Source organism: Eptatretus burgeri, chromosome 7 (assembly GCF_056783735.1).
Source record: "Eptatretus burgeri isolate ZD-2024b chromosome 7, Ebu_testis_v1, whole genome shotgun sequence".
Lineage (NCBI taxonomy): Eukaryota > Metazoa > Chordata > Myxini > Myxiniformes > Myxinidae > Eptatretus > Eptatretus burgeri.
In genome coordinates, this window is record NC_140967.1 from 75285299 (window position 1) to 75306392 (window position 21094).

The following is a 21094-nucleotide window of genomic DNA, read 5'->3' on the forward strand; positions in this document are numbered from 1 at the left end:
CACTTAAAACATGTAGAAATGCAAAAAAACAATTTCTCTATTTTTTGGGGTGAGGGTAACAATTTTTTTGGGGGGGGTTGGAAATCACTCAAAATATGTAGAAATCCCCAAAAAAAATTTCTCTAACAATTTTTTTGGGGGGTTGGAAATCACTTAAAACATGTAGAAATGCAAAAAAATCTTTTTTGGGGGTGGGGGTAACAATTTTTTTTGGGGGGGTTGGAAATCACTTAAAACATGTAGAAACGCAAAAAAAATTTCTCTTACAATTTTTTTGTTGGGGGTAACAATTTTTTGGGGGGGCGGGGTTGGAAATCACTTAAAACATGTAGAAATACAAAAAAAATCTCTATTTTTGGGGGGGGGGGTTGGAAATCACTTAAAACATGTAAAAATGCAAAAAAATATTTTTTTTTTCTCAAACAATTTTTGGGGGAGTTGGAAATCACTTAAAATATGTAGAAATGCAAAAAAAATTTTCTCTCTAACAATTTTTGGGGGGGGGGTTACAATTTTTTGGGGGGGTTGCAAATCACATAAAACATGTAGAAATGCAAAAAAAAATTCTCTTTTTTTTTGGGTGGGCGTAACAATTTTGGGGGGGTTGGAAATCACTTAAAACATGTAAAAATGCAAAAAAAAAAAATCGAAATTTTGTTGAAAAAGAAGTTGAAAAAAAAATATTTTTCTCCAACAATTTTTTTTGGGGTGCGTTCAAAATCACTTAAAACATGTAGAAATGCAGAAAAAAAATCTTTTTTTGGGGGGGGAGTAAATTTTTTGGGGGTTGGAAATCACTTAAAAGATGTAGAAATGCAAAAAAATATATAAAAATTCTCAAATTTTTGGTGGGGGTTGGAAATCACTGAAAAGATGTAGAAATGCAAAAAAAATTTCTCGAACAATTTTTTTGTTGGGGGTTTTGGAAATCACTTAAAACATGTAGAAATACAAAAAATTCTCTATTTTTGGGGGGCGGTAAAAAATAATTTTTGGGTGGGGGTTGGAAATCACTTAAAACATGTAGAAATGCAAAAAATTTCTTTTTTGGGGGGGGGGACAATTTTGGAGGGGGGTGTTGGAAATCACTTAAAACATGTAAAAATGCAAAAAAAAAAAAATCGAAATTTTTTTGAAAAAAAGTAAAAAAAAAATATTTTCTCTAACAATTTTTTGGGGGTTGGAAATCACTTAAAACATGCAAAAATGCAAAAAAAAATTGGGGGGTAACAATTTTTGGGGGGTGTTGGAAACCACTTAAAACATGTAAAAATGCAAAAAAATTTAAAAAAATTCTCTAATTTTTTGGGGGGGTTGGAAATCACTTAAAATATGCAGAAATGCAAAAAAAAAATTTCTCTAACAATTTTCTTGGGTGGGGGAGAGGTAAAAAAAATTTCGGGGGAGGGATTGGAAATCACTTAAAACATGAAGAAATGCAAAAAAAAAATATTTTTTCTCTCATAATTTTTTTGGGGGGGGGGGCAAGTCCAAAATTTAATGGCATGATCCTTGGACCATACCTAACCCCCACCCCCCCACCAAGTTTCGTCGTAATCCGTCGTGGAGTTTTTCCGGAATACTGTTCACAAACAAACAAACAAACAGAAAGGGGTGAAAACAGTAACCTCCATCCATCTTCGAAGATGGCAGAGGTTAAAGAGCGGGAGCACTCGGGAGAGTGCAAAACCTTCGCCGCCAATACTGCTGTGTCGCTCAAGTGAACCTTATATCTTATTCATTAAATATGATGTCAACAGTGCTGACAGAGTTATAGTTCTTTTCTCCAACATTTTTTTTTTGCGGGAGGCGGGGGGGTTGGAAATCACGTAAAACACGTAAATATGCAAATAACATAAAATAAAATCGAAATTTTGTTGATAAAAAGTTTTAAAAAATATTTTCTCCAACAATTTTTGGGGGGGGGTTGGAAATCACTTAAAACATGCAGAAATGCAAAAAAAAAAAATTGGGGGGGACAATTTTTGGGGGGGTGTTGGAAACCACTTAAAACATGTAAAAATGCAAAAAAATTAAAAAAAATTCTCTAATTTTTTGGGGGGGTTGGAAATCACTTAAAATATGCAGAAATGCAAAAAAAAAATTTCTCTAACAATTTTCTTGGGTGGGGGAGAGGTAAAAAAAATTTCGGGGAGGGATTGGAAATCACTTAAAACATGAAGAAATGCAAAAAAAAAAATATTTTTTCTCTCATAATTTTTTTTTGGGGGGGGGGGGCCAAGTCCAAAATTTAATGGCATGATCCTTGGACCATACCTAACACCCACCCCCCCCCACCATGTTTCGTCGTAATCCGTCGTGGAGTTTTTCCGGAATACTGTTCACAAACACACACACAAACAAACAGAATGGGGTGAAAACAGTAACCTCTATCCATCTTCGAAGATGGCGGAGGTTAAAGAGCGGGAGCACTCGGGAGAGTGCAAAACCTCCGCCGCCAATACTGCTGGGTCACTCAAGTGAACCTTATATCTTATTCATTAAATATGATGTCAACAGTGCTGACAGAGTTATAGTTCTTTTCTCCAACATTTTTTTTTTGGGGGGGGGGGTTGGAAATCACTGAAAACATGTAAAAATGCAAATAAAATAAAATAAAATCGAAATTTTGTTGATAAAAAGTTTAAAAAAATATTTTCTCCAACAATTTTGGGGGGGGGGTTGGAAACCACGTAAAACATGTAAAAATGCAAAAAAAAAATTTTTCTTAAATTTTTGGGGGGGTTGGAAATCACAAAATATGTAGAAATGCAAAAAAAAATTCTCACAATTTTTTTTGGGGGGCTGACAATTTTTGGGGGGGTTGGAAATCACTTAAAACATGGAAAAATGCAAAAAAAATTCTCTATTTTTTTTTTGGTGGGCGTAACAATTTTTTTGGGGGGGGGGGTGGAAATCACTTAAAATATGTAGAAATGCAAAAAAAATTTCTCTCACAATTTTTTTGGGGGGGTTGGAAATCACTTAAAACATGTAGAAATGCAAAAAAAAAATTTCTCTAACAATTTTTTTTTTGGGGGGGGAGGACCAAGTCCAAAATTTAATGGCATGATCCTTGGACCATACCTAACCCCCAAACAAGTTTCATCGAAATCCGTCAAGGAGTTTTTCTGTAATACTGTTCACAAACAAAAAAACAAACAGAAAGGGGTGAAAACAGTAACCTCCATCCATCTTCGAAGATGGCGGAGGTTAAAGAGGGGGAGCACTCGGGAGAGTGCAAAACCTCCGCCGCCAATACTGCTGGGTCACTCAAGTGAACCTTATATCTTATTCATTAAATATGATGTCAACAGTGCTGACGGAGTTATAGTTCTTTTCTTCAACATTTTTGGGGGGAGGGCGGGGTTGGAAATCACTTAAAACACGTAAAAATGCCCAAAAAAAAAATCGAAATTTTTTTGAAAAAAAAGTTTAAAATTTTTTTTTTCTCTAACAATTTTTTTGGGGGGGGGTTGGAAATCACTTAAAACATTTAAAAATGCAAAAAAATATTTTTTTTCTCAAAAAATTTTGGGGGGGTTGGAAATCACTTAAAACATGTAGAAATGCAAAAAAAAATTCTCTTTTTTTTTTTGGGTGAGGGTAACATTTTTTTGGGGGGCGGTTGGAAACTTAAAACATGTATAAATGTAAAAAAAAAAATTCTCAAGTTTTTGGGTGGGGTTGGAAATCACTTAAAAGATGTAGAAATGCAAAAAAAATTCTTTTTTTGGGGGGGGGGAACAATTTTTGGGGGTGTTGGAAATCACTTAAAACATGTAAAAATGCCAAAGAAAAAAAGATCGAAATTTTGTTGAAAAAAAAGTTTAAAATTTTTTTTCTCTAACAATTTTTTGGGGGGTTGGAAATCACTTAAAACATGCAGAAATGCAAAAAAAAATTGCGGGGGGGGGGACAATTTTGGGGGGGGTGTTGGAAACCACTTAAAACATGTAAAAATGCAAAAAAATAAAAAAATTCTCAAATTTTTTGGGGGGGTTGGAAATCACTTAAAATACGCAGAAATGCAAAAAAAATTCTCTAACAATTTTCTTGGGTGGGACGGGGGTAAAAAAAAATTGGGGGGGGATTGGAAATCACTTAAAACATGAAGAAATGCAAAAAAAAATATTTTTTTTTCTCTCACAATTTTTTTTTGGGGGGGGGACCAAGTCCAAAATTTAATGGCATGATCCTTGGACCACACCTAACCCCAACAACCCCCCCCCCACCAAGTTTCGTCGAAATCCGTCATGGAGTTTTTCCGGAATACTGTTCACAAACACACACACAAACAAACAGAATGGGGTGAAAACACTAACCTCCTTCCATCTTCAAAGATGGCGGAGGTTAAAGAGCGGGAGCACTCGGGAGAGTGCAAAACCTCCGCCGCCAATACTGTTGGGTCACTCAAGTGGACCTTATATCTTATTCATTAAATATGATGTCAGCAGTGCTGACAGAGTTATAGTTCTTTTCTCCAACATTTTTTTTTTGGGGGGGGGGGGTTGGAAATCACTTAAAACACGTAAAAATGCAAAAAAAATAGAAGAAATCGAAATTTTGTTGAAAAAAAAGTTAAAGAAAAATTTTTCTCTCACAATTTTTTGGGGGGGTTTGGAAATCACTTAAAAACATGTAGAAATGCAAAAAAAATTCTTTTTGGAGCAGGGGTTACAATTTTGGGGGGGGTTGGAAACCACTTAAAACATGTAAAAATGCAAAAAAAAAAAATTTTTCTCAAATTTTGGGGGGGTTGGAAATCACTTAAAACATGTAGAAATGCAAAAAAAAATTCTCTTTTTTTTTTGGGTGAGGGTAACATTTTATGGGGGGCGGTTGGAAACCACTTAAAACATGTATAAATGTAAAAAAAAAATTCTCAAGTTTTTGGGTGGAGGTTGGAAATCACTTAAAAGATGCAGAAATGCAAAAAAAAATTTCTCTAATAATTTTTTTGGGGGGGTGACAATTTTTTGGGGTGGTTGGAAATCACTTAAAACATGTAGAAATGCAAAAAAAAATCTTTTTTGGGGGGGGGAACAATTTTGGGGGGTGTTGGAAATCACTTAAAACATGTAAAAATGGAAAAAAAAAAATATATCGAAATTTTGTTGAAAAAAAAGTTTAAAATTTTTTTTTTCTCTAACAATTTTTTGGGGGGGTTGGAAATCACTTAATACATGCAGAAATGCAAAAAAATGGGGGGGGACAATTTTGGGGGGGTGTTGGAAACCACTTAAAACATGTAAAAATGCAAAAAAATAAAAAAATTCTCAAATTTTTTGGGGGGGTTGGAAATCACTTAAAATACGCAGAAATGCAAAAAAAAATTCTCTAACAATTTTCTTGGGTGGGACAGGGGTAAAAAAAATTGGGGGGGGGGATTGGAAATCACTTAAAACATGAAGAAATGCAAAAAAAAATTTTTTTTTCTCTCACAATTTTTTTTTGGGGGGGACCAAGTCCAAAATTTAATGGCATGATCCTTGGACCATACCTAACCCCGACAACCCCCCCCCCAACAAGTTTCGTCGAAATCCGTCATGGAGTTTTTCCGGAATACTGTTCACAAACACACACACAAACAAATAGAATGGGGTGAAAACACTAACCTCCATCCATCTTCAAAGATGGCGGAGGTTAAAGAGCAGGAGCACTCGGGAGAGTGCAAAACCTCCGCCGCCAATACTGTTGGGTCACTCAAGTGGACCTTATATCTTATTCATTAAATATGATGTCAGCAGTGCTGACAGAGTTATAGTTCTTTTCTCCAACATTTTTTTTTGGGGGGGGGGGTTGGAAATCACTCAAAACACGTAAAAATGCAAAAAAAATAGAAGAAATCGAAATTTTGTTGAAAAAAAAGTTAAAGAAAAATTTTTCTCTCACAATTTTTGGGGGGGGTTTGGAAATCACTTAAAAACATGTAGAAATGCAAAAAAAATTCTTTTTGGAGGAGGGGTTACAATTTTGGGGGGGTTGGAAACCACTTAAAACATGTAAAAATGAAAAAAAAATATTTCTCAAATTTTGGGGGGGTTGGAAATCACTTAAAATATGTAGAAATGCAAAAAAAAAATTTCTCTAACAATTTTTTTTGGGGGGGGGTGACAATTTTTTTTGGGGGGGTTGGAAATCACTTAAAACATGTAGAAATGCAAAAAAAAATGTAGAAAAAAAACCAATCCAAAATTTAAAGGCATGATCCTTGGACCATACCTAACCCCCCCACCAAGTTTCGTCGAAATCCGTCGAGGAGTTTTTCCGTAATACTGTTCACAAACAAACAAACAAACAGAAATGGGTGAAAACAGTAACCTCCATCCATCTCCGAAAATGGCAGAGGTTAAACAGGGGGAGCCACTCAGGAGAGTGCAAAACCTCCGCCGCCAATACTGCTGGGTCACTCAAGTGGACCTTATATCTTATTCATTAAATATGATGTCAACAGTGCTGAGAGAGTTATAGTTCTTTTCTCCAACATTTTTTTTGGGGGGGGGGGTTGGAAATCACTTAAAACATGTAGAAATGCAAAAAAAATTCTGTATTTTGGGGGGGATGGGGTAAAAAAAAATTGGGGGGGGGGGGTTGGAAATCACTTAAAACATGTAGAAATGCAAAAAAAAAATTCTCTAACAATTTTCTTTGGGGGGGGGACCAAGTCCAAAATGTAATGCATGATCCTTGGACCATACCTAACCCCCCACCAAGTTTCGTCGAAATCCGTCGAGGAGTTTTTCCGTAATACTGTTCACAAACAAATAAACAAACAAACAAACAAACAGAAAGGGGTGAAAACAGTAACCTCTATCCATCTTCGAAGATGGCGGAGGTTAATAAGTCAGAGATGGTACCACCACATTTCACAGCACTCTCAGTACCAGAGTAGAGTTCAGACATCCGATCGATCAGTTTTGGTGGCACCCCACGAAGACCAAGAATCCTCCAGAGGGCATCCCAATTCACTGAATTAAATGCTTTTCAGAGATCAACATCAGCTGCAAGCATCCTCTGCCGGAACTCTCATCTGCATTCGGTGAGGACCCAAAAGGCAAGGATACGGTCAATTGTTGACCTCTTTCGTGTAAAGCCTGACTGCTCTGGACGCTGCTGCTCAAGCAGATGGTGGTGAACCCCATCAATAATTATCCGAGCAAAGACATTGCCCGGCACTGAGAGCAGCGTCACCCCTCGGTAGTTGTTGCAGTCTTAGCGATCACCCTTCACTTTCCAGAGAGGGACAACAAGGCCCCTCTTCCAGTCAATTGGGATGATGCCTGTGCTCCAGGCAGAGCAGGGAACTGCATGCATTGACATGAGTACAGCATTTCCACCAGCCTTGAGAAGTTCAGCATGGAGGCCACAGATCCCAGGAGCTTTACCCCACTTCAACCGGTTCACCGCAGCCTGTGTTTCCACAAGCGAAGGTGGACCACAGTTGATTGTAGGGTCAGCAACAGTTATTGTAACACCCCTGACGTCCAACTCAACAGCTGGTGGATCAGCCTGGTACAACCGCTAAAAGTAACCGGCCTAGCGCGCCTTCACTTCAGACTCCTCTGTCAAGAGGCCACCACCCTCTGCTCCAACTGCAGTCCACCGAGGGATGGGCTTAATGAACGCAATGCACGAAGTCCCCTGTAAGCAGGTCGAGAATCACTTGACCACAGGTGATGCTCTACCCCCTCACAGATTCCTCGCACATAGGCCTCCTTGTCCACCCTTAGGGCACGTACAGTTTTATGCATCAACTCCCTGAACAGCTCAGCTCTGCCATTCAGCCTGGCCCTGCGACTCTGGTCAATGGTATCCAGTGTCCCTTGAGAAACAAAATTCTTCTTTGCCCTGCGGTGAGTTCCAAGACATCCACCGGCAACATCAAGGACGATGGTCTTGAAGGCACTCCACAACTCTTCAGGACCCCCCAAAGCACCCAGATCCCCCAAATCTCCACTCAGCCTGTCATCCTTCCGAGGTTGTTAAAATGAGTTCCAGTTTGCCGATATCCTGTGTCGAAGGGGTGACCTGTCCAGGATTGAGCCCAAGAGCCAAGGAGACTGCTTTGACAAGTGTTATGGAATTTATTTATTTCTATTTTATTTTCTTACTTTTCGTTAACCACTTTAACCGACTCGATGTGAATCCTGTTACTCAAATGAAAGCCACAATTAATTCACTGTCCACAACGTGAAAGTACATTACATCAGAGAGTTTTATTTTAACTTGGTACCAAGGAGTACAAGCCACCGAGATGGTATATATCCACAATGATTGCACTAAAACAAGATTACATTTCCTGGTATTTATATGCTTTCATGGGAGAGTGGAGGGGGCTGATAAGCCTAAGCCAAATAACTCAAAAATGCAATACATGTCTTCTAGGTGAAAAGCGAATTACATAATTACAGCAAAAGTTGCTGTTATCAACCAGGTCACTTTGTTCCATAGCAAGACATTCCTTTTATCAACATTTAGGTCAAAAGACTCTTGGCTCAAAGGAAGCAAAACTGACATTACAGCATAAAAATTAAAATTTATAAAGCACCAGCAACAATTATAATTGAAAGTACATTAATATAATTATTTTCTCCCACAATTCCCCCCTTTTTCCTTATTAGGAAAATTTGAATAATTATATTACACTTGATCACCATACCCCATTCCTGGAGGAGAAAATATATCCATTACACAAGTTCAATCAACAATGGCAGCGAGTGCTCATCTCAGAAGAATGCTGGATAACGACCATTTCAATAGTGACCCAGCCAGGTGAGTGTGTTTCCATTTAATTCATGGCCTGTTCATCAGCATGTGAAACACATTGAAAAGACATGCTACCTGAAGTCAGAAGATAAGCAGGTCAGGGTGTAGATAGAGCACCCAAGGGGAACCACAGTCAAAGCACTCCTCGAGCTGAAGAGAAGGTAGATCTTGGCAGGTACGAGCTTGGGCCTGCACTGGGTTGAAGGAGATGAAAAGGACTCGAGAGGTGACCCAGAGTTACAGCCCCAGCAGAGTTTGGGGCCTCGTAGCAGCAGCTTGTGCAATCAGGTTTGATTCACCAAGTGCACGTTGGAGGCAGCCGCAATGGCTGCCCGAGCCCATCCACCCATTGAACACATGCTGCAGATAACTCGCCGTGTGGACCTTCAGGTCCTTCGTTGTGCATTGAAGCAACCACAGCAAGTTCACGATGTATCTGCAGAGCAGCAATTTGTGAGCGTGGCTGAGGACATTCCTCCACGCTTGCCTTGCATCACAGAACGGCGACGTTAGGACTTGCCTTACCTTCTCTTCAGTGGGTTTTTCTTCTCACCCCCCCCCCCACATTGCTCATCTTATCTCCTCAGGAAGGGGGTAGTTTCATGATCACGTGTTGAATGCCCAATCACCCAAATCTGAGTTCCCCCATCGTTCAATCTTTCGGTGGAAGTTCTTCCAAAGCTTCACTAGACGAAATCGTACATTGCATGGTTCAACTGCTCTCAACACTCCAAAACAAACAAAATCAAGGTTAAGCATCGATTAAACATCCCAATCCATAAATGTCATGGGCTCAAGTATTTCAAACAAGACTGACAAAGGTTCTTGCAGAAGCATTCAACTTGCATTATATGCCATATCAATATGTTATCCCTTTCCTAGTTATTTCCCTAAACGACATGCTAAAATATACAGAAATCGCAATTGTATCTACACTCAAAACACTCATCTCATTTTCTATTTCCATGTAGAAAGGGCAACAGGCTTTATCAGGGTTCCAATTTGCAATCAATAATTTTTTCCACCAAAAAAATATTCCATCATCTGTACAATAATTATGAAAGTTAGCTACTTCTTTCAAGTACCGAATCCTAAGCAATTCGGTTTTGCACAGTGACCATTTTAACATTCATATCTGCTGAACAATTCACAGTTTCATTTACAAGTAGTGCCATTATTTATTATTGCCATTTACAACTGCCATTATTTATTTCCAGCTAATTTAGCACTTCCATACTGATGAAAGATGGTCAAGTCGGCGTTAGAAATACCTCAACTTAATTAAGTAAACGTACAATAAGTACCACTTAACCAAGATGAATATACTAGAAAACCAAGATGTAGGGTGAATATACTGATTCTGGCTCACTTTCCCCCATGTTAATGAATTGGGGTGTGATGAATTGAAGGATGTGACGCGTGATCACATGTCGCGTGGCTCGCACACGGGACAGATAAAACCGAGATTCCGCGCGGTCGGTGGGATTGTCCCTGTGGCATTGTCATTTACGGCGGTGGTTCACTTGGTGCTCGTTGAATGGTAAGAATTGAGAGTATACCGGACTCCGTGCTAATTGCTGATTTATTTAGCGGTGATCGACTGCACGTGTATACCTTGCTGCACATGTATTCCTTGCTGCACATGTATTCCCTGATGTGTCTGTAGAAGCGGCTTCAATCAAGTGAAATAAAGCCTACACTCCGAAGGTTTTTCCCTCGCATTCATTTCAATTTATTTCACTTGATCCCTTCGGCTCCCTCAACCAACGATGGACAAGATCTACAAGACAGAGAGGTTCGATGCAGACCCAAACACTACTGTCTCGGAAATGAAGTGGTCGCATTGGTTCCATTCCTTCTCACACTATCTGACCATTATTGAAGAGGAAGCCGACAAATTGGCCGCACTTGTAAACCATGTCACGCCCAGTGTATTCAGGCTCTTCTCGCAGTGTGACACCTACGACGCAGCGATCGACGTGCTGCGGGCGCTCTACGTGAAGCGCAAGAACGAGGTATACATATGACATCTTCTCAACACACGCAGGCAAGCAACCGGGGAGACAATCGATCAGTTCCTGCAAGCTCTGAGGCAGTTGGGCAAAGACTGCAGTTTCCGGGCTGTAACCGCCGAGGAACACCGAGATGAAGCGACCCGGGAGGCGTTCATCCAAGGGTTCAGGTCAGCCCCCATACGGCAACGCTTACTGGAGAAAGCGCAACCCACTCTTGAAATGGTAGCTGACCAGGCCCGAGCTAAGGATACGGCTCAGCAGAAATCTGAGTCATATGGGACACCGGTGTTGCTAATGAACACTGCTATGGCAGAATCTCAAGGAACCCCCCGGGACACCTCCGACACTGAGGATGGAGATAAACCCAAGGAATCGGATGCCCAGACCTCATCAAACTCCTCAGCAACTACTTAGGTTGGTAAATGCTTCTTTTGTGGGTATAAAAGACACCCCCACAACAAATGCCCCGCCAGGGATGCCACATGCATGAATTGTGACAAGAAAGGGCATTATGCCAGGGTATGCAAATCTACTCTTAGAAGAAATAAACCCACTTCTGCGGCTCTCTACTCACAAAAGAAAGTAACAGCAGCTTCACCAGGGAATCTATCCAAAGTTATCATCAACGTACAAATTAACGGGCATATGGCTGAGGCTCTGATTGATACCGGTAGCTCTGAAAGTTTCGTCAACAGCTCGCTAGTGAAGGGCAGGAAATGGAAGATCCACCCGACAGACAATACGGTATGCATGGCCTCCACATCACTACAGTCCCGTGTACAAGGGTACTGCAATGTTGAGTTGGACGTAAAAGGGTATACGCATCGGGATGTAAGGGTACTGGTGCTTCGTGATGTATGCGCAGATGTAATTCTGGGTCATAATGATCTCAAGCAGCACGCGAGCATCGAAATACCCTTTGGAGGAAGCAAACCTCGTCTAATTCTAAATGCTCTGACCACCGCAGACGTATCATCCCCCTGCTGTTTGCTAACTTGTCGCCAGACTGTAAACCGATAGCGATCAAATCGTGACGATATACCACTGCCGATATGAACTTCATCACTTCTGAGACCAAGCGATTACTGGAAGAAGGTATTATAGAACTGAGCGATTCACCATGGCGCGCGCAGGTGTTGGTGACCACCAACCAGAACCATAAGAAACGAATGGTTGTCGATTACTCTCAAACGGTCAATAGCTTCACCCAACTCGATGCCTACCCTTTGCTGAGCATAGACGAGATGGTCGAACGCGTGGCCAATTACAAAATATTCAGCACCATCGATTTGCGAAGCGCCTATCATCAAATTCCCATTCGAGAGGAAGACAAACCTTACACCGCGTTCGAGGCAGGTAGACGCCTCTATCAATTCAGGAGGATTCCATTCGGTGTCACTAATGGAGTAGCTTGCTTCCAACGAGTTATGGACGACATAATCTCGGATGAAAACCTCAAAGACACTTTTGATTACGTGGACAATGTCACGGTGAGCGGTAAGGATCGGGGGGAACATGATATGAATCTGGACAGATTCTTGAGCATTGCTAGAAAATATAATCTGACCCTCAACTACGAGAAATGCATATTCTCGGCAAGGTCAATTAATCTTCTCGGCTACACAATAGCCGATGGCACGATAAAGCCCGATCCTGAACGATTGCGCCCACTTCGTGAGCTACCCCCACCTCATGACCTGCAGACAATGCATCGGGTGATCGGGATGTTCGCTTACTACGCTAGATGGATCCCCCAATACTCTGAAAAAATACATCCCCTGGTGCATTGCAAAAACTTCTCACCAGATGTCGCTGTTGTAAAAGCTTTCCACAGCCTCAAAGATGATATCAGTAATTCCGTGGTATTATCGATCGACAGCTCGGTGCCATTCGTGGTGGAAACGGACGCTTCCAATCACGCGATCACCGCGACGCTCAATCAGTCCGGCCGACCCGTCGCGTTCTTCTCAAGAACTCCCTCAGGAAGCGAGCAGAGACATTCGGCAATAGAGAAGGAAGCGTACGCTATTGTGGAAGCCCTACGTAAATGGAGGCATTATTTACTGGGCAATCACTTCACACTTGTCATGGACCAGCGATCCGTTGCCTTCATGTTTGATGGGAAAAATAACGGGAAAATTAAGAACGAGAAAATAATGAGATGGCGGATAGATCTATCTTGTTATATTTACGACATTGCTTATCGGCCCGGGAGGGAAAACCCTGCTGTAGACACCTTCTCTCAGGTCTACTGTTCGGCGACAATCAGTCGGGCTTTGCAAGACCTCCATGGGTCTCTGTGCCACCCGGGGTAACCAGAATGGCACATTTCGTGCGCAGACAAAACCTTCCCTATTCTATCGAAGATATTAAACAAATGAATGCTTCTTGCCCTGCTTGTGCTGAACTAAAACCCAGATTCTATGGCGCTGCTCCCGGCAGATTGATCAAGGCCACTTCTCCCTTCGAGAGACTAAATATCGACTTCAAAGGACCCCTGCCAACCGAGACAGACAACAGATACATATTCACTGTTGTTGATGAATACTCACGGTTCCCATTCGCATTCCCGTGCTCAGATATGACCTCAGGCACTGTCGTGAAATGTCTCTCTGACCTCTTCGCCATGTTTGGGAAACCTTCGTACATACATTCAGACAGAGGGCTGTGTTTCATGTCGGCCGGGCTAAAACAGTTCCTATTTGAGCACGGCATAGCAACTAGTCGAACGACGGGTTACAACCCACAGGGTAATGGGCAGGTGGAACGGTATAATGGAGTCATTTGGAAAGCCGTAACCCTGGCGCTGAAATCGAGAGGACTGGGCCCTGAGCGGTGGGAGGTCACCCTACTCGACGCTCTGAATTCCATACGCTCTTTGCTCTGTACGTCCACCAATGCTACTCCTCACAAACGAATGTTTACTCACCAACGACGTTATGTTGACGGCCAATCGGTGCCCAACTGGCTAACCTATCCCGGAACAGTGTTCATGAAGCGCCCGGTACGACAAAGCAAGTATGAACCAATGGTGGAGGAGGTCGAACTCATCGATGCTAATCCTGAGTATGCTCATGTTAGACTTCCTGATGGCAGGGAGACCACTGTGTCGGTTCGCCATCTGGCTCCCGCAGGTATTCCTCCTGCAGGTACTCCTCCATCTGGTACTCCTCCCTCTGACATTCCCTCCCCAGGTGTTTCCCCCCCAGGAACTCCACCCGGGAATGGTGGCGACAGAGCTGCCGCGTTCCACCCGAGAGCGATCGAGGAGTCATCCCCGGCACGAGTCGAGGCTCCGCAAGAGGATCGGAAGCCTCCCTCAAGTGAAACCACCATTTACTCCCGGAGAGGTCGACGGATAAAACCCCCACGCCGACTCGATCTGTAAAGGGGATTATCGGCATCCCTCGATGGCACCTTACCATGCTCCTATATCTCAAAATAATCCTCACTGCTTGGAATGTATGCTTCTGTAGTTTAAATAGTTCGCACTGCTTGAAATGTATACTCCTATAGCGTTAAAGTAATCATGGTGCGTTAGTTGAGCCTCTAGTTACATTTTAAAGACAGGGAGAATGTGATGAATTGAAGGATGTGACGCGTGATCACATGTCGCGCGGCTCGCACGCGGGACAGATAAAACCGAGATTCCGCGTGGTCGGTGGGATTGTCCCTAGGGCATTGTCATTTACAGCGGTGGTTCACTTGGTGCTCGTTGAATGGTAAGAATTGAGAGTATACCGGAATCCGTGCTAATTGCTGATTTATTTTGCAGTGATCGACTGCACATGTATACCTTGCTGCACATATACTCCTTGCTGCACATGTATTCCCTGATGTGTCTGTAGAAGCGGCTTCAATCAAGTGAAATAAAGCCTACACTCCAAAGGTTTTTCCCTCGCATTCATTTCATGGGGATTCTCAGCGATTCATTTTTTTTTTCCCTAAAAAATAAACCTTCATTTTATCCCAAGGTATATTATTTGTCTCCCCTTTTAACCTAGGGGCACTCTTTTCAAATAACCAATGCAATAAGATAAAGATTTGTTCAAGTAGTAAAGTAGTAATGTGATTTGTTAAAGGTGATTCTAAAGAAATATCTGAAACATGTAATCCTAGGGGCACTCTTTTTCAAATAAGCAATGCATATTGTTTATCTCACTCATTGAACCTATAAAGATTTGTTCATTCTTTAATTCCTTCAATTTTTTAATTTTCTTTGCACAATAATCGCCATCTAAAATATTTAAAAATTAAATATTTGAATCTTTATATTTTTTAAGATATCCCTTTTGTGCCATGATGAAGTGATAAACTTCTCTTAATGCTCTTGTTTGACCACCTCCTGAGCCACATATCATTTTGAGATTATAGTAAATTGTTTTTCCATTGTTCATTTGATAACCATCAAAGTTTTCAGTCCATTCAAGGATATTTTTTTTTCTTTACATCCTCTAACTTACTAGTTTTTAAATTGATTCGCTTATTTGTTTTATTTAACTTTGTTTTAGTTATTTTTTCAATAAGACTTATTTGATATTTTTCACATTCATTATGTTTTTAATTTATATACCAAGACTGAGATTTTCTCCACTCTTCAGTTTGATTAATACTTGGTTTGACCATTTATATATTGAGAAAAAAATGTGGCGGTAGCCCTTAAAAACCTTAACCCATCTTCCCATCATTAAAACACAATCTATTCTATACACTCTATCATACAATATCCATATGGAGCACAATCTATTCCATTATCTAAAATAAATCTCTTCTCATCAAAGGCTCCTAATGCCTTTTTATTTACTTCTTCACTATATATCTTATGTTTATAACTTCTTATTGTATTCATTTTCCTATATTCTTCTTTCTTATTCATCAAACAACTATAATAATTTCTAAAAGTTATTGATTTCTTTATTACATATTTCTTTATTCCCTTTAACCTCTTATCAATCTGATCATCATACTTATAAGCATATGCCTTTGCTCTCAATCCAATAAACTCACTCATTACTTTTCCACCCAACTCATCCTTAAACTTACCAATAACCTTTTCATTCTTTTTTGAAAATAACTCACTCTTCCTACTAAAATTACTTGTATCATATACTCCAATATTTTTCTTCATATCCTTATAAACATCATCAGTTTTTATATCGAGGATAAAACTATCAGTGTCCATATACAACAATGAAACATTTTCACCATACTCTTTCTTTAAGCCATTATACAAATAATCATACATCAATATATTTGATAAATCAAGAACTGCTGTTCCAATATAAATTGGTTTATCCATTACAATACTTTCCTTTTCCATATGAATATAGGAAAAGTTCTCTGAAAAAACCTCTTCTCTCTTAAAACTTGGTTTATTTATCAATCTAGAAGCTTCTTTTCAAGATGTTGCGAATCTAATGTTTTGCCTGTTTCTAACATTCTCCATTGTCTTTCCAAAGACAGCATTATTCATCAATTTATAGAATTCCCCTTCAAATTTTACTTTTGTATTTGTTCTCATATCTGTATTGAATTTAATATACTTTTTCATCCAAGGACTTTGTTTAAATTTTAAAACTCTATGAATTTTAGCTACTCTCAATCCTTCTCTCAAAAACTGTTTTAATCTTCTCTGATGCAAAACATATCCCTCTTTATCATAGAATGTTGTTAATAACTTTTCTGTTGATTTGCCTTTAATATGAAAACTTTTATGATAATCACTTAACCATTCTTTCTTTGGGGTTTCTTTCTCACATGCAAAAGGAAGGTCTTTATGCTTATTATGAATATCACTCGGGTACCTCAAATCAACTTCAAAATGATAACCTTCTTCTTCCTCATTCAATTCCTCTTGAGAAGAAATAACAATATTCATCAAAGCCTTTTCATAATCCTTTTCTTCCACCCACTCTAATTTAGCATAAGGCAGAGATTGAGACATTGCCCATCCATACAAATTATTAGCATCAAAATACATCAATTAATTACTATCTTTTTCACTATCATAATTTGGAAGATATTTATTATTTGCTTGAGCATATCTTTTTGAACATACTTGTGATATTTCACCTCTCTTCGACTTCTCAATCATCAAAAGCATATCTACGTCTCTGATTAAATCTATATCTTGTTTTGTCATTTTCAACATTGCATTCCAAGCTAAACCAGGAGCTGTGAAATAATGGGCAGGATCTAATCCATAACAATTTTTATTATGACAGAGTGATCTAAAAGCTTCAAACACATCAGCTAACAATATAACATCTGGTTTTAGATACAAATCATGATATTCTCGAAGGTTCTTTATCTTAAATATTTTCCAAATTTCTTGTGCGTGTTATCTTCCTTATCACTTATCTCTTCTTCATAAAGGTTATTATAGAAACTTTCTTTTGAAGGAAGTTGTGTTTATTTAAATCTCATAAATGAATCCATATAATCATAAGGATAATTTCCCTTGTAAGAATTTTCTCTTCACTTTGAATTCTCTCTTTAATCTGAATTTCCTCTTTAGTTAGAATCCCCTCTTTAATCAGAATTTCCTCTTTAGTTAGAATTTCCTCTTTTGGAAATAATGAATTAAGATTTGGAAAAGACCCCGTGGAGCTTATATTTGATGCTAGATTGGCTAGTGGTGTTCCCATAAACTTAAAAGAATCTAGACACCGAATACGAGTTAAAGGTTTTGTGAATATCATTTTTAACCTCCGCCATCTTCGAAGATGGATGGAGGTGACTGTTTTCACCCCTTTCTGTTTGTTTGTTTGTGTGTTTGTGAAGAGTATTATGGAAAAACTCCTCGACGGATTTCGACGAAACTTGGTGGGGGGTTAGGTATGGTCCAAGGATCATGCAATTAAATTTTGGACTTGGTCCGCCCCCCCCCCCCAAAAAAAATTGTTAGAGAAATTTTTTTTTTTTTTTGCATTTATACATGTTTTAAGTGATTTCCAACCCCCCCCCATTTTTTTTACCCCCCCCAAAAAGTTTTTTTTTGCCTTTCTACATGTTTTAAGTGATTTCCATCAACCCCCAAAAAAAATTGTTACCCCCCCCAAAAAAATAGAATTTTTTTTTTGCATTTCTACATGATTTAAGTGATTTTCAACCCCCCCCAAAAAAAATTGTTAGAGAATTGTTTTTTTTTTGCATTTCTACATATTTCCACCCTCCCCCCAAAAGTGATTTCCACCCTCCCCACCCCCCCAAAAAATTGAGAAAAAACTTTTTTGCATTTTTACATGTTTTAAGTGATTTCCACCCCCCAAAAAAAATTGTTACCCCTCCCAAAAAAAAAAAGAATTTTTTTTTTTTGCATTTCCACATGTTTTAAGTGATTTCCAACCCCCCCCAAAAATATTGTTAGAGAAAAAACATTTTTGCAACTGTTTTTTCAACAAAATTTCGATTTTTTGTGCATTTTTACATGTTTTAAGTGATTTCCAACCCCCCCCCCCCAAAAAAAATGGAGAAAAGAACTATAACTCTCAGCACTGTTGACATCATATTTAATGAATAAGATATAAGGTTCACTTGAGTGACCCAGCAGTATTGGCGGCAGAGGTTTTGCACTCTCCCGAGTGCTCCCCCTCTAGTTGGAAATGAAATATACTTTTGACTTGTGTTTGTTATGGCAGAAATATTCCATGGTGTTTTTGAAACTTCATTTATAAATAGATGTGTATCATAGTTGGCGCTGTTGTGAAGAAAGACTGGAATAAAAGAAGGAAATTTATAATTAAGATTACAACAGGAATGACCGGGACCTCTATATTTACCAGTAAGATGACAATGATCCCTAACTTTAGACTCCTCAATTTCCTCCTCACAAATATGACAGATATTGTTCTTTCTGAATTCTAATTTTTCTTCTTCGGTTAATTTCATCGGTTCATTTGTTTCTTTCATTAATTTAGTTAGTCTTATACAATCCTTTTCTAATCGTTTTACAAAAATCTTGTGAAGTTTTCTTTTCCACTATAATGTTCAAGTTTATTATACTTTTCTCCAACAGATGATTTGATATAATAACAGAAACCACAAGGAATATGTTTTTGATATTTATTTGTATATGATTATTTTGGATTAGGAGAAGCAGTATTTATCATTTTTAGGATACATTCAAAATCAGCGTATATCACAAATGGGTGCATGATAGATTTATTATAATCTTCAAAAGAAATCTTTTCACCAGGTTTAGGCATTGTAATTACAGCTGATTTATGATTACTACAATATTTTGAATGTTGTTCTAATCGTTCTTTTGTATGAAACAAATTCAGACATCGCTTACAAGGATATATTTTGTTTGCTGTTCTGAATACCTGAGAAGAGATTAATCTCGATAAATTATCGATGTATGTATAATGTGAATTCTTTCCAACACTAAAATACAAAAGATCAATGTGTGTTTCTTCATTTTTATAGTTGTTTGAAATTTTTAATATTTGAACTTTGTTTGTATCCTTTAATCCATATACATTAATAGAAAGATTATTCTTTTTCTCAAATTTAGGAATATCTGTTAGTGACATTGGGAATTTAAAATCTTTAATGTCCAAGGTATTCTCATATTTCATATATTGTTTTACTCTTTCTGAATTACAATTTGGTGGATGTAAGTGAGCAAGAACAGACCAGAGACAACATTTATTATCATTGTTCTTAATATTGTTACGGCCGTGGAAATTTGCAGAACACCATAAAGGTCCATAATTCAGTTAGATTGATAAGTCCGTGTTCAGTTAGATTTCCCCACCGTTGTTTAATGGACTTTATTCGTGTCAACAGGGCTGTGATCTTTGAGTTAGCCTTTATTCTTGGCTGTCGTTATTTTGGATCAACCGCTTCACACAACCACCTTAACCACAAGCCTCATAACCACACCACCGCGTTTCCAGCTCAGCACATGGTTGCCAGAGGCCTGGCCTTCATCGAGGGAAAGCAGGCGGCCCCGTTCCCCCCTCCCCCGGACGAATGGCGTCTCCACGGTGAATTCCACCCGGCGTGTGGAAGAAGACAAATATAGCGGCGAGGGAGTGTCCCCAATTTGGTGGGAAAACGGTTCGTTCAGGAAGGTTCCCGCAGGTTCTGGAAGGAAGGCGGGGTGAGAGCGGAGGGCAGAGTGTGGGTAATAAAAAGCGCGCACGGAGCGTGTTCTCTCTCGTTCTCTCTCGTTCTCTCTCGTTCTCTCTCGTTCTCTCTCGTTCTCTCTCGTTCTCTCTCGTTCTCTCTCGTTCTCTCTCGTTCTCTCTCTCTCTCTCTCTCTCTCTCTCTCTCTCTCTCTCTCTCTCTCTCTCTCTCTCTCTCTCTCTCTCTCTCTCTCTCTCTCTCTCTCTCTCTCTCGTTGCTGCTGCTCTCTCGTTGCTGCTGCTCTCTCGTTGTCGTTGCTGAAGCTCTCTGTCATCACTGTAGTTGTCGCTGCCGCTGGACACCGCGGAAGGACCTGGGCTGCTTATGCCGGAGCAGCGTGAAGATCTGGGCTCATGTCCGAGTCAGGAGCTTGGAGCGGTCGGTCGGTGGAGGTCCGGGCGTCGCGAGGGAGACGCGGGCTGGAGGCGCAGCCCTGCTGTGTTGCGCGAACCTGTGCGTGTGTGTGGGGAGAGCCAGAGAGAGCTCGCCTGCCGCTTGGCAAGGCCTGGGCGCAACCGCGGCTATGCTATCTGCGGTGGGGACGGGACGTCGCGACTCGCCCCATCAAGGCACCACGAGGGTGCAGGTAACCTGCAACGGTCTCGTGGGACTCTTTCGGTCTGCCAAGTCCCATGCCATAACGACCCAAGAGGTCCAGTCTGACTCTCTTGTCTATGAGAGTGGTCTTTTTCCTGGGGTCTTTCTTTGAATGCATGTTGTGGCGCCGAGTCCGACAAGTAAAACTGTTAACTAAATGTACCTGTGAATAATAATAATAATAATAATAATAATAATAATAATAATAATAGTCGGTTGTAGTGTTTTCGCCTTGCCTGTGCCTTTGTCCCCGTCTCGCAGTCTTCAACAAACAACTGCATGCATGTTTTTTCCATCATTGCTTACCTGCATGACTGCATGATTGTTTGTATATGTGCTGTATAATAAATGTGCTTGTGTGAATGTTAACCCGTTCGTCGTGTCCTTTTTCCCCCATTGGAACGCCATATTGCATCTCGGAATAATAGTTGGTTGTTAAATACCGATAATAGAATCGGGTCCGGCGAGGTCTGGCGATAATACCCGCTTGGTTATCCCAGAACGGAACGAACCGCTTAAGCGGTTCATGTCCAAACAGGCCTTCACCAAGGTACGGTCCCTCGGTAGGTTACCCGCGC